This window comes from Harpia harpyja, chromosome 1, assembly GCF_026419915.1.
Source record: "Harpia harpyja isolate bHarHar1 chromosome 1, bHarHar1 primary haplotype, whole genome shotgun sequence".
NCBI classification, from domain to species: Eukaryota; Metazoa; Chordata; class Aves; order Accipitriformes; family Accipitridae; genus Harpia; species Harpia harpyja.
In genome coordinates, this window is record NC_068940.1 from 86,044,357 (window position 1) to 86,057,611 (window position 13,255).

General features: G+C 40.9%; 1 protein-coding gene across 1 annotated transcript in view; it reads right to left on the reverse strand.

The window, feature by feature from the left end:
• RSU1 (Ras suppressor protein 1) overlaps positions 1-13,255 on the reverse strand; it is a 111,620-nt gene that overhangs the window by 65,039 nt on the left and 33,326 nt on the right. The window lies entirely within an intron of this gene.

Genomic DNA, 13,255 nt, shown 5'->3' on the forward strand with positions numbered 1-13,255 from the left:
TTCCCAGTGCCCAATGTGTTGTTTGTACCAAGATCCTACCACTGATCTGTGGTTATAGTTCTCTATACTGACAAAAACAAACAAAAAACATCATTCTTGCAACATGCCAGTTTTACCTATTCTGTTGACAGGAAGACTTAAGAGACCTGTTAGGGGTTTGCTTGGGGGTTTTTTTTGTTTGTTCATTTTATAAATGTTTACCACCCAAAACCAAAACAGTACATGCTCTACTGAAACTCCTCATGACTATGGATACAACAGGCTGAATTCCAGGACGGTCTAGCCACTGAAATATTTTCTTGTTTTCTTTAAATTAAAGTAAGAAATCTGTGTTACATTTTACATTTATTTTTGTTAATTTTATGATGAAGAGAGGCCTACACTTCCCCCAGAAAGCTAAAGTAACAAATAAAAAAAAAAAAAAAAATCTTTAACTATAGGAAACAAAACAAAGAAAAATTACAAGGTTTTGAAGACTGACTGAGCCAAGCTGTCAGAGAAATCTGAAATCAACCTGATGTGCTAGCTTTTCAAAACTAAAAGCACTCGTGTAAGCTGCATGAACACACATGCACGCTACAGGAGCTGCTGCAAGCTGTGTGCTTGCTGGCCATTTTGGTTGCATGTTCTACATTACAGCTAATCCTTGATGAGTTTATCTCCGTAAAAAGGGTTAACACAATTAAAGACAGACCATTATACCGTGTGAAAAGATGTCATGCATCTCATATTGGCCTACCAACAAGTTACCATTACCTTAGCAAGCTCATCTGTCAGCTGTCTGAGGCCTGTTCTTTTGAAATAACAACAGGCAGGGAGCATTTCACCCCTGTCAGTCAGGCGGCAATAGCCCTTGCTGCCTCACGCTTCAGTGCACCTCGTTAGGAGCCTCGCACCCATCTCCTTTATTAAGGGACTCTGCAGCCCTGTTCTAACAAGAATCAGGAAGCAGGATTAAGTACTGTGACAAAGAGGACCTAATAAGCTAGAAACTGGTGTGTCTAAATCTATGCTGGCTCAAGGCACAGGCTCACGCTGCTCGCTTTTCAGTTTTCAGGCACAGGCCACCGGGGAAGCAAGCCAGCACTGTGATTAGCCGTAACCCTCTGACCAGTGCTGCTATGAAGATCATGTGTCACTCAGGGGCTTGCTTTGCAATTGCCAATTGGATTTTCCATTTTATTACCTGCAAAAAAACCACATACATTGCTCTCCAAAACTACCAACGCTGTAAGCACTCCCTTGTAATTACAGCTCTGCAAGTACTGCATCAAGGTAAAATGATCAATCTGTGTACAACTAATAAAAATAGTTAAATTTGGGGAGGCAAGCTTGGCCCAATCATGGGTCAAATTCAATGTTGCTTACAGGAATAAGTCACACATTCCCAAAATCTCAGTAGCCAGGGTCTCAGCTGAATCCTCTCATCCCGAGCTGTGTCAGAAATTTATCGCCCAGGGAACACTGCCGTATGTTTCCACCCCGCAGCGCACTGCCCACTTCCATTCCAAATACCACATGGCCCATTTCAACGTAATTGTAATAAATACTATTCTATAAAGCCAAAGAAGCCTTACAGCAAAAAGAGGACTGCTCAATCAAAATGAACTGTAGGTCCCCATGCCAAAGTAATCACGTAATTTTCCTCTGTCTTCTGTTTCTCCCCAAAACACTCTGGGGGCAGGTACAGATATTACTTTTTACCTTCAGAGGTAAGAGGCAGGCAGAGGCCCTAAGGATAAAATTAACCTAATTACAGAGGAAATTGGGGCACCTGGAAGTCCACCAACCACCCTGAAATCCACCCCCTCCCTGCCCAGGACGTCCCTCTGGGAGCCCTGCCGGCAGCAGCTGGCCTGGCAGCCCGTACCACCAGCCACCTACAGCTGGAGCGAGGGGTCAGCTGCCACCTCACAGCCCAGGGTTTTTAATTGAAGAATTTAATCAAGTGTTGTAGTGCAAAAAGGAACAACCCATCTGCCCTCATGGCAAGCACCAGGCAGAGAGTGGGTCCTCCTCTGCAGAAGTGTAAAGGAGGACTGCCTCACAGAAAGCAGGAAGGACAGGGCACCCGACGCTTTAAACTCCTCCCCGTTTGATACCGAAATTTCCATCTGGAAATGAAGGACAGAAATGGGCAGAACGTTAAGCAGGGTAAGAAGTCTCAGAGAGCCTACCCCACCTCATCAGCACTAGGGAAGAAATAGTCTAACACTTCTGCCACAAGGCAAGCCACTTGAGAACAAAGAAATCACATAATTAAAACTGAGACAGGAAGGAAATGTGTCACTTCTGCATCACCATACATTGCTTGGGGCCGTATCCTGTGTCCTTTCTGTGCTTACAGCTAACCCATCCATGAATCAAGGGCTTACCTAATTCTGCTCCGGCTGCAGGACATCCAGGAGTCCCAAGCACGAGGTCAGTCTCAGTGACACCTCAGGAACAGTATGTGGTGGGGTAACCAAACACATGGGAGCCCTGCATGAACCCTTCTGCCCCAGTGCACCGAGATGAACCCAGCAGCATGGAAGAGATGATCAAACCTGCCTGAAGCAATGGCTCTGGTACCAGGCTCACCGCAGGACTGCTATGCAACTGGACACCCTACAGATGTGTCCCTGTCCCTTCCCGCCCCCAACAGTTTCCTTGCCTAGACCTTTTTTTACGGCAGCGCTGTGCTAAGAAATGCTGTTATTCCATCCCTGCAGCACTAAGAGCCATGGACCAGGGAAAAAGCCATGGCAGATGCGCCTTCATGCATATTGTCTAACAGTAGCATCAGCAGAACACTATCCCCAGGCCTTTAGGAAATTTATATACTGTTCTGCTACACAGATCACATCAAATCCCTCGGATATTTTTAGTAAGCAAAATACAAAATTGCCTCTAGTAAAAATCCAGTACTGAAGATTCAATCACAAAATGCATTAGGGTTGGAGATTGCATTGGTTATTGCTGGTTAGTTCTTTCCATGCACATCAGCCTATTAAAAAATATTTGTTTATCGTCTCTAAAATTTGGCATAACTAGTAGACTAAAATTGTGTTTCTTCATAACGGACTTAAAGTTCTTGCTATTTTGCCATACTGAAAGCGATCAACTCCACTGAAATGCATTACAGTCACATGCTTCTGGTAAGAGAGGAGAAGGCTATCTTTAAGACTAGTCAGCACAGCCCCTTTCCTAGATCACAGAAATGTTTTTCAAATTATTTTTGAGTGCTTCTAAAATTCTTCTTATAAATAAATAATGAAAATTATATATCCCAGAACCCAGGTCTAATGTGCTTAAAGAACCTTCTAATTTCTAAGCCTGAAGGATACTTTTTTTTAAGCTTTCTATCTTGAACAGACATAGATCTCCATGTAGGAAGAATGCAAAGTGGACATATGCTGCTACCAGTGAGCAGACACTGAAAAGAGAACAGAGTCTGGAAAAGAGAAGAACAAGAGATAAAGGTCTAACAGCTGACTGCTGTGGACAACCTGCACAGAATGACCAAAAGCCTTCTGAAAGGAGCCAGCTGTGTGGTCTTAGAAATACCTGATCTTGGCTTTTTTTTTTTCTGCCTCAGCACTCATTGCATCTAAAGATGATCCTGAACCATTAAGTTTGATTGGATCAGTGTGACTGAAGTTCTGTGTTTAACCCACCTTAAAAACAAAATGTTCCTGTGCCTAACTAGTAAGCTGTGCAGACCTGAAAACTGTCTGCTACCCAAATCTCTTGTTAGCTGCCACCTGGAAGCTACAGTAAATAGATCTACACCAAAACAAACCCTTGAAAATCCAAGGGCAAAATCAAAGTATGCATATTTTTAATTTTAATGTATTCTAACTTATGCCATCCATTTATCACTGCTTAAATTCAGAGCTTCCACAGCCATGGGTGGACAGAAGGGACATCTCGTATGACAGTGGGCACACCTCATCCTGAGTGATGTTAAAGGGAAAAGGCAGCTAGAGCGTCCCTGCACCTCCCTCAATAAATCTATCCTACATTTGCTCTAAAACATGATAGTTAATGTTTTTTGTTATTTTCCTTCAGTGCTGTTGAAGTAAGTGGTTTGTGTGAACATTTGTGTTTTGCTCAACTGCCTGCAAAGGTCAGAAAAGAGCTCATAAAAGCAAATAAAATGCTGCCTCCCACAGTCACGTTTGCAGAAATAAGTGTCAGAGCCAGTGATAATGCTACCTATCACTTTGACCAAGGGTGTCTCCAGACTTCCCAGGCTCCTCCTGTCCATTAGATCTAGCCTGCAAGCACGTCTTATATGCAACTATAAGCTCCTCACCCTTTTGCGATGTAGGATACATGGAGCGTATAATATTTACCTAATGTACGTATACTTACGGTATAGTAAGGCACGACTAGTGTACATAGGCATTACTTCACTACAAACAAAAGAAAACAGAACGAACACAAACCTGACTTGTCCTTTCCACTCGAACGCCCCTTGGCAACACTTTAAATACTTTCAAAAATTAAAAGGTGAAATAAAGTAATTAAACAACTCTGACATTTGAGAACTGAACATTGGCATTCAGGTTAAGAAACATGATCCTAGCTGTAAAATGCCAGACCAACGCTTCTTTGCAATAGTTTAAATTCATCCCTAGTGGAGCTTCATTAAAATCAATGGAAATAATTTTTAGCCTGTATACTGTTGTTACACATCTGCGTCCCATTGATACTCTGACTCACCTTCCAGCCTACACTCTACGTTGACCTCAAGGAGAGTCCTCAGGCTGTAATACACCCCTTTCAGTGATTACTCTTAAGACTGCAATTTAAATGTTCTTTCCCTTTACAACACAAAGGTCTTATTCTCTCACTGTTGTACATAAGGACAGGAGGAATAAAATTAGTTGTATTGCTTTATTTAGATATAAATACCCTTGAATCCTGTTTTATTAAATGCTAAGTAAGGGATCAATCCACTACACCAAATTTAAACTTAGGTTGTATGTAAAAATATGTCTGTCCTGGCTTGTTACAGATTTGCTTTACACTACAGGGCTTATAATTTTTATTACTTTTGTGGCATGTGCTTTGTCTCCACAGAGAGAGAGACTGGTTTAAGCGTAGGGGTGGAAGAAATATCATGACTATTATGTCATAAAAATTATACCAAAGCAATATAATTGTGAATTATGTCTTAAAATCTATGTTAAAAAAATGAAAATACATACTGATTTCTATGCCACAAAGTGTTATCAAAAGCAAATGATTTTTACACCAATCTTAAGCACATGTAAGCTGTGTATTGGTAACTCCTATCATTCCTATAAACACGTAAGATCATCTTTGCTTTGAAGACCTCTATCACTTTTGAGGGATTAGTCACAGAGAGAGTAGATTTAAACAGTAGTTATAAAGGAGCAGTAACACAACAGAGAGCAAAGACTTCTTGTACAAAAGTGAAGTGTGACTCAATCTTTTTGGAACCAGTAGAAATATTCACAGAAATATTCAGTATGATAAACAAATCTACAGCTCCATAGCATATGTCAAAAATACACATTTGCTTATTGATGAGTTTCTTTGCACTAAAAGAAAACCAGTAAATCTAAACCTAGACAGAAGCATCTCCAAACGATCAATCCCAGCAACACTTTTGCCCTCTCACCCCTACATTCTTGTACTGGAGAAGGTCTAACAGTATCACTTGGAGTCACCAAGCACTTCAGCATTTGTGGTGGTTTTACTTAACAGGGGAAAAGGTTCAAGTCTCAAATATCAAGAAGTCAGATTCAGTACATACAAATAAACCAAACAGATACTCCAGAGCATCCATCAGGCAGAAGCAGGCTGGAAGTCTTCCTCTGACTGCATTCCTCACCACACAGATGAGAATGTCTGTAGCCTCACCTGTGAGCGTTAGAGAGGAAGCCCCAGGGTAAGAGAAGGCTGAACGAGCAATCTGAAAGCCAACCACCGAAGCCTAAGCGCATCCTCAGTTTTAGAGTTATTTTCAGGGACAAAAACCAGGAGTGCAGATATTGTAACATCACACATTATTCTAACAACTTCTCAGATGTAAATGAGAATTTCCAATAATGAGTTCAGAGACTAGACCCCAACTTGAATGTTTGCTTGAATACATCTAACAGTAGATCTCTGTCAGTTCAGTAATTGAAGAATTTAACAAAGACATTTCAAACAGAAAAACACCTGGTCTGAAAAACATCAGGAGATGGAGACTCTGCTAGTGGTGTCTTGTTCAAATGGTTCATCACTGTTAAAATGCATTCTTTATTTCAGTGCTGACCTGAGCTGCCTTAGTTCTCAAACACTGCTGCTGCTTCTGCCCATCTACATGGCAGAAAGATGACCTGTGCTTCCTTCTCATGGAGTTAGTGAGGATCGGCAGCTAAGTCTCCTCTCACTCTTCCCTTTGATAGGTTAAAGACTCTCATTATTCTGTGTGATCCCAGAATAGCTACTCCATTTGCTTCAACTCTTAGAAAAAGGACCACAGCTTAAATAAATAAAGTAAAAGCTGACTAACTAAATCTTGAATTCTTTACCCTGGATGCAAAGGTGAAGTGGTACAGGGCAAACTGGTATTGCCTCAGCTACCGCTATTAAAATTCTATGGGAAGATGATTTTACTCTCCAGCACTGTCCCACCTCAACCTTCCACAGAAGAGTTTAAAACAAAGCGAATTTAGACCTGAGATATTTATACAAAATTCCAGCATCATAGCAAAGGTCAGCCAGAATCATTATACCAAAGGGTAATGGGGAGTCTGGCACAAGGAGACTTCCACTCCAGAATGTGACAGGACTGAAGATGAAGCCTGGGAAAGACAACAGAATGGATGAAATGCTGAACTTCTTCTTTAAACCACATTTCGGGTATTAAGTACAGGCAGAATATAGACCTAACCTGGCTGGGCAAACTCACATTTTCAGGTGACAGGAGGAGTGGTTAACTCTCTGGGAACAAGGGGAGAGCCCTGACAATTTCTACCATCACTCCACACAACAAACCTAACCTTAGCAGGACAACTAGTAGAAAGAGTAAATAATATTAACATTCACAGATGAAAGCCACAAACCAGGAATTTATTCAATGCAGCACACAAAGCAATCCTAGCCAAACAACACTCTGCTAACGGCTTGTACTTCCACGTGACGAATCACGCTGTTTCAACAGCCAAAATCCACCACACACAGCCTTCAGGTACCAAGGCAACCAGCCCAGCTGATGCCGTTGTGTGGGTAGTACGGCAGAAGAAACAGCATCTTGACAAAAATCCAAGAAATTACTTCAAAATGTTTCCTATACTCATTCTAAAATTATTTCAAATTACTTACGACTCGATTAAATTCATTTCTCCCACATTCCTAATGTAAGAGAGAGACCATTTACTAGAATACCTACAAGTATTGCTAAGTTTCATGGATTCCTTTCTTTGAAAGGTGACACATTGTACTGGAAATACTGTTTCCTTCACTGCTCTGCGTAACAAATGTCCGGTGCTGACTGGGATCTCAAGGGGCAAACCAACAGTCACTGCTAAGTGTTCCCAGTGAAGAAACCCAAGAAATACACTATGTGGCAGATGGTTTTTGGAACAAAGGGAATTAACGTGATGTCAAAGTAGTTTAACATCAAAGACGTTTTAATGGCATAGGAAATATTACAGGTTTAGAGGATCAGCATCCCAATTTATTTTGAAATATATTGCACATTTTTTCCAATCTCAGAAACTCCCCTGGGATTCTCAATTACACAGAAATTCAACAGAGCATTCTCTCTTTGAAGGGTCCCTATCAGACCAAAATCTAGTTAATTTAAAAATATGAGTTCAAAAAGGATTCAATGTATTGCTTTTGCCCCGCACCTTTGAAACTTCCATTCAAACACAGGTTGGCAAGTACTCAGAAAAGCAAAACCACTTTTAAGTACCATGGAACATGTGAAATGAACCAAATTTAACAACAAATATAACATTTGCTCAGATTGGCTCTAATTACAGTACTCTTACCTACCACAGCTCTGATGGAACAGATGAAGTATTTGCTGACAGAAACATCATTATTATGCTGATGGTACTTAGAGTACAGTCAACATTAGGAAAGCCTACACACACACTGTAATCCTCTGAGAAGTGACAGTAGGACTTGCATATTTTAAAAACTAATGTAAGATCAAATCTGAATCTTGGCAAGTTTGGCAAGAATTACAGCAGTGTAAGGAAATGAATGCCTGTGGTGTAAATCTAAATAATGGGCTATAGAAAACATCTTTCTGTGTATAATGAAACTGCAAAGTTGTCATCTCTTCCCATACACCTTAATTCCCATCAAGGACTCTGTGAAATCAGCCTGGTTTCTAACTACATAAAAAGTGGTGGGGTTTGGTGGCAGTGTTGTTTTCATATTTTAACACAAAATAAGCCTAAAACGAGAAACACAGTTAGAATATTCACAAATTTTCAGAGATGCTTTTCTTACATAAATAAATCTGTCTCTGACCTATCTGGCTACGTACATTTTTCTATTATTCCTTAACTAATAACTGCTACATCAGTAGTCCTAGAAAACAAGTTATTTTGTTTATCCACTGGTAAGTTTAGTAAAGGTCCTTACTTTCTTACACCACCTTTGCCTTAGTTCCAAAAGTAGAAACAGGTGGGTTTTTTTAAAAATTGCAAGGTATCAGTTAGTTGTTCCGGTGCTCAGAGCTGGTGCCCAAAGAGCCCCAGGATGTTCAGGCTTCCAACAGGCACCACAGACCTGTATTTGCAGGTTTAAGCAGCATTGTGTTATGACATGGGTAGAGTGCAGTGACAGTTTACACTGAAATAAGAAAAGTTTGGCGTTTCCACCAAGTATATTTAGAAAAGAAATATCTTTTGTGAAATAAGTGATTCCTATGTTTGCACATGTCTGTTATAATTACCTAAGTAAACTGCTATTTCGATTAATATTAACTTGAACAAACAACTGCAGCAACTACTTTGCGTAATATAATATTCACTCACAAACTCTAGAGTCATTTCAAAAGGCTAAATTTTAAAATGCCTTCCTGTGATGGAAATATTGAGACTTTTGGCAGGATTCCTTGAACTTTCCATTTAAAGCCAATCCTTTATCCACAGAAGATAATTTAGCTGTTCAAAATGAAAAAATTATGAAAGAATTACTTAGCCATTCTGACATACAGATTTAATTTACAAAATGTTTGACTGTCCTTAAAAACGAACACGGCTACTTACCCCATCAAGTTTTTTTTTTTCTTTTTTAAAGAGCTTGAATTTTCCACTTTTCAAGTAGGTACCTACCTTCACAGTTTTGATAGTGTCTCCCTTTACCTGAGGAAATTATTTGATAAAGTAGACAGTATAGAATAGTATACTTAAAAGCCATTGATGCCAACATTCAGTTTTAGAAAAAGAGGACGGTAATTAAAAATGCATCCTTAGAAATCACTGTTCTTCCCATATGCATAAACATGAGCAAACTCCATGTATGTGTGCACAAACGTGTGTTGGAGGCAGGGTAATGAACACAGTAAACATTAGAATCTGGGTTTTAAAAATCATGCCATTTGTTTTCACATCAAAAATGCAAACCTACAGATAAGCTAGTTATATTCTCTGGGTGGCTATTTACATTTAGCTACAACTTTGTGAATTTAGCTACTTTGTGAATATTCTGCACCATATACTACTTTTACACTGCTGACTCTGCTAAGAAAATCTTTTGTGTGGCACATATGGGTCCACCCAGATGACCATACAATGAACTTAAAACACCATCATTGATCTTACTAATTGCATCTGCCACTTCACATGGTTCTTGCTTCTACTCCGCTTTCTTTCCAAACACCGTTCCAATTGTTAAATGGTCAGAATACACAAAGTGACAGATTTAGTGCTTCCCTGGCAATTTATATAACTGACTGCAACTCTGTTTTTGCAGTGAATCATGATTTATTTGTCTCGCAATGCAGCACATAACCTTTTAAATGCTAGGGAAAAAAATGCCAGTGCTTCTTTAAAGTTTATATATGACTGCCCACCACCATTCCTCATGAACGCGTTTTTGAGAGACAAACGATAAAAACAAGCTGCAAATTCCACCCACCTACTCCCGGCCATTTCCTGCGTTCATCACTCACAAGTACTGTATTTACAGACAGGCACCCTCACGGAGAGCACCAGTGCACTCTTCTAGACCCCTCTTTTCCTCCTGGGCAAGAATATTTTTCTTAAATTAGTGATAGGTATTCTCTGCCAAACACAGAGGAGGATAATACTGATCTCCCCCAGCCCTCTTACTGGCATGTGCCACGCTCAATCACATCAGGTGAAATTAAGAGCAGGCTGCAGGGTTTTATTTATTGGTATCTCTCTCCATTCCAAAATTGTGATCCCAATGCCTGTCTGTGGCCTTTTCTCATACCCTACTCTCCATGCCTTCTGCACTTATTTCTATTACCTTTAAAAAACAGTTTAATGTACTGCTCCACTTCTCCTCATTCAAATACACTGTTTTATTCTGGTGTTTATATTGTGCCCATCTCCCTGGTAAATGAACATCTAATGACTCATTGGTGTCCACCAGTGCCTGAACTAAGCCAGTCAAAAGCCTTCAGTGCCTTTAATTATGAAAGTGATAATGAGAGAAGAAAGATTGTTTACTTTAAGTGGAACAGCAGTACCTCCAATTAATGCAAATAGGACCTGCTCATTGAAAAGCTATTTATCCAACATGCACAGCACAAAGTATTTGCATAGTTCTCCTTACATTATAATTCAATTTTAAAAATTTAGGAGGGACAACTCAGAAAGCAGATAATATTGTTTTCCCCTCAGATGGCGACTGTGGAATTAGCAGTCCATTCATTAGGGTGTAACACTCACATACCACCTTTCATTGGCAGACTTTAAAACTGTCTGCAAAGGTGTGCTTCTCTAAATTGCCCTAGTTTGCAGAAGAGAAAACAGGGCTGCAGAGGTGAAGTGACTTTTTCTAATCATTCAGCAGATTCATGCTTGCCTGTGGCCTGCTGCTACCTGATTTCAAACAAGCCCTCCAAAGCTCAGCCTGGTGCTCCATTTACTAAAATCCATTCCCTAAATGTTTGCCTAGATATTTAAAAAACAAGCAAGAACATTGCTTTGCACAGTAAATATGCTTGCAAGTTGCACAAGTTACAAATCTAGACTTCAGTGTAATGTTCTCTGGAAATATACCCCAAAATCTAGACTATTTTAAATATGTGACATAGTTCTAGTGCTACACATGGCATAGACTGCAATAAAAGTTATGCCAACTGATCATGAATAAGCATCTTGGGCAAGACCATAAAATGAAACATTTGTAAATTAATACATGAAAAGAAAAGTATAATTTACAGAATAGCATATGAGTCATAAAGAACAGAGGTGACAAGGACTTAAGCTGTGTCAGTGCACCTCATCCTGACCAGGTGGGGCAAAATTACAAGTCCTTTTTCTATATTGTTCTATACTGCAAACAAATGTTAACTAAAAGGAAAAGTGCTTCCCTTGGCCTTCCTGAGTTTTGCAGGTCAGCGCAAAATAAACATCAAGAATTTTGTTTCAAACATTTCCATTTGGTTTGGACAATGATGGTAAAACCATTTGAAGTGAATTTGCTGTTATGCTTGTAAGGCAGCAGCATGTTTAGGACATTTAATTAGCCACAGAAGTTGGTTAGACTCAGTGCAGCATTTAACTTCCACTTTCTAGAAAAAATGAAGGCTATAATTTAGGAAGCTACATAAAAGTATATTTGCAGATACTACATGCTTCTGAACTGTTATTGCTGTTGAAAAAGACTTTATAAATAAATATGACTTTGACAAAAAGCTAAAGAAGGACCTGTGTCAAGGAATAAACATCTGAAATTAACAAAACAAGAACAACTTTCATGTACCAGTGGTGAGGAAAAAAAAAAAGGCAAGAAAACTCAGCATCATATAGTCCACTAAATTGATAAAGACAAAAAACCCACGCTGGACAAACAAATTTTGACAAGAGTCAAAATAAGCATCTCCCCCCACTTCATAGAAAAAAAGCAGACACTTTCCTTTGCTGTATGAAACAAAAAGCATAGATCGCAGACTGTCATGTTTATGCGCACAGCTGCCACATTCTCTAATGGGTTCAAGCAAGTTATTATGACAACAATTTTGCTTTGTCATGCTAACTTCAGTCACTATCTTTCTGAGTTTTGGGAACTATTATTTGGAAGGTACTAGTAAAAACAAAGCAGCTTCCTGTATTGGGTTTGTGTGGTGGGGTTTTGGTAGCGGGGCAGGGGCCACAGGGACGGCTCCTGTGAGAAGCTGCTGGAAGCTTCCCTGGCTCCAAGTCGGACCCGCCTCTGGCCCAGGCCGAGCCCATCAGCCACAGTGGTAGCACCTCTGGGAGAACAGATTTAGGAAGGGGAACCTGCAGCGGGGGAGGAATGTGAGAGGAACCCCTCTGCAGATACTGAGGTCAGTGAAGAAGGAAGGGGAGGAGGTGCGCTGGAGGAGGGGATGCCCCTGCAGCCCGTGGTGAGATGGCAGGCTGTCCCCCTGGAGCAGGCTCCTGGCAGGACCTGTGGCCCCGTGGAGACAGGAGCCCACGCTGGAGCAGGTTTTCTGGCAGGACTTGTGACCCCATGGGGGACCCACGCTGGAGCCGTGTGCTCCTGAAGGACTGCACCCCATGGAGGGACCCATGCTGGAGCAGTTTGTGAAGAACTGCAGCCCGTGGGAAGGACCCATGTTGGAGAAGTTTGTGGAGGACTGTCTCCCGTGGGAGGGACCCCAGGCTGGAGCAGGGGAAGAATGTGAGGAGTCCTGCCCCTGAGGAGGAAGGAGCGGCAGAGACGACGTGTGATGAACTGACTGCAACCCCCATTCCCTGTCCCCCGCGCTGCTGGGGGGGCTAGGTAAGAGAATCCGGGAGTGAAGCTGTGCCCAGGAAGAAGGGAGGGGCGGAGGGAAGGTGTTTTGAGATTTGGTTTTATTTCTCATTATCCTACTGTGATTTGATTGGTAACAAATTAAACTGATTTTGGTTTTTTCCCCAAGTCAAGTCTGTTTTGCCCCTAACCATAATGGTAAGTGATCCCTCCCTGTCCTTGTGTCAACCCACGAGCCTTTTGTTATATTTTCTCCTTCCTATCCCACTGGTGGGGAGGAGTGAGTGAGCGGCCACATGGTGCTTTGTTGCTGGCTGAGCTTAAACCATGACACTTCCCTATATAACAGTCCACA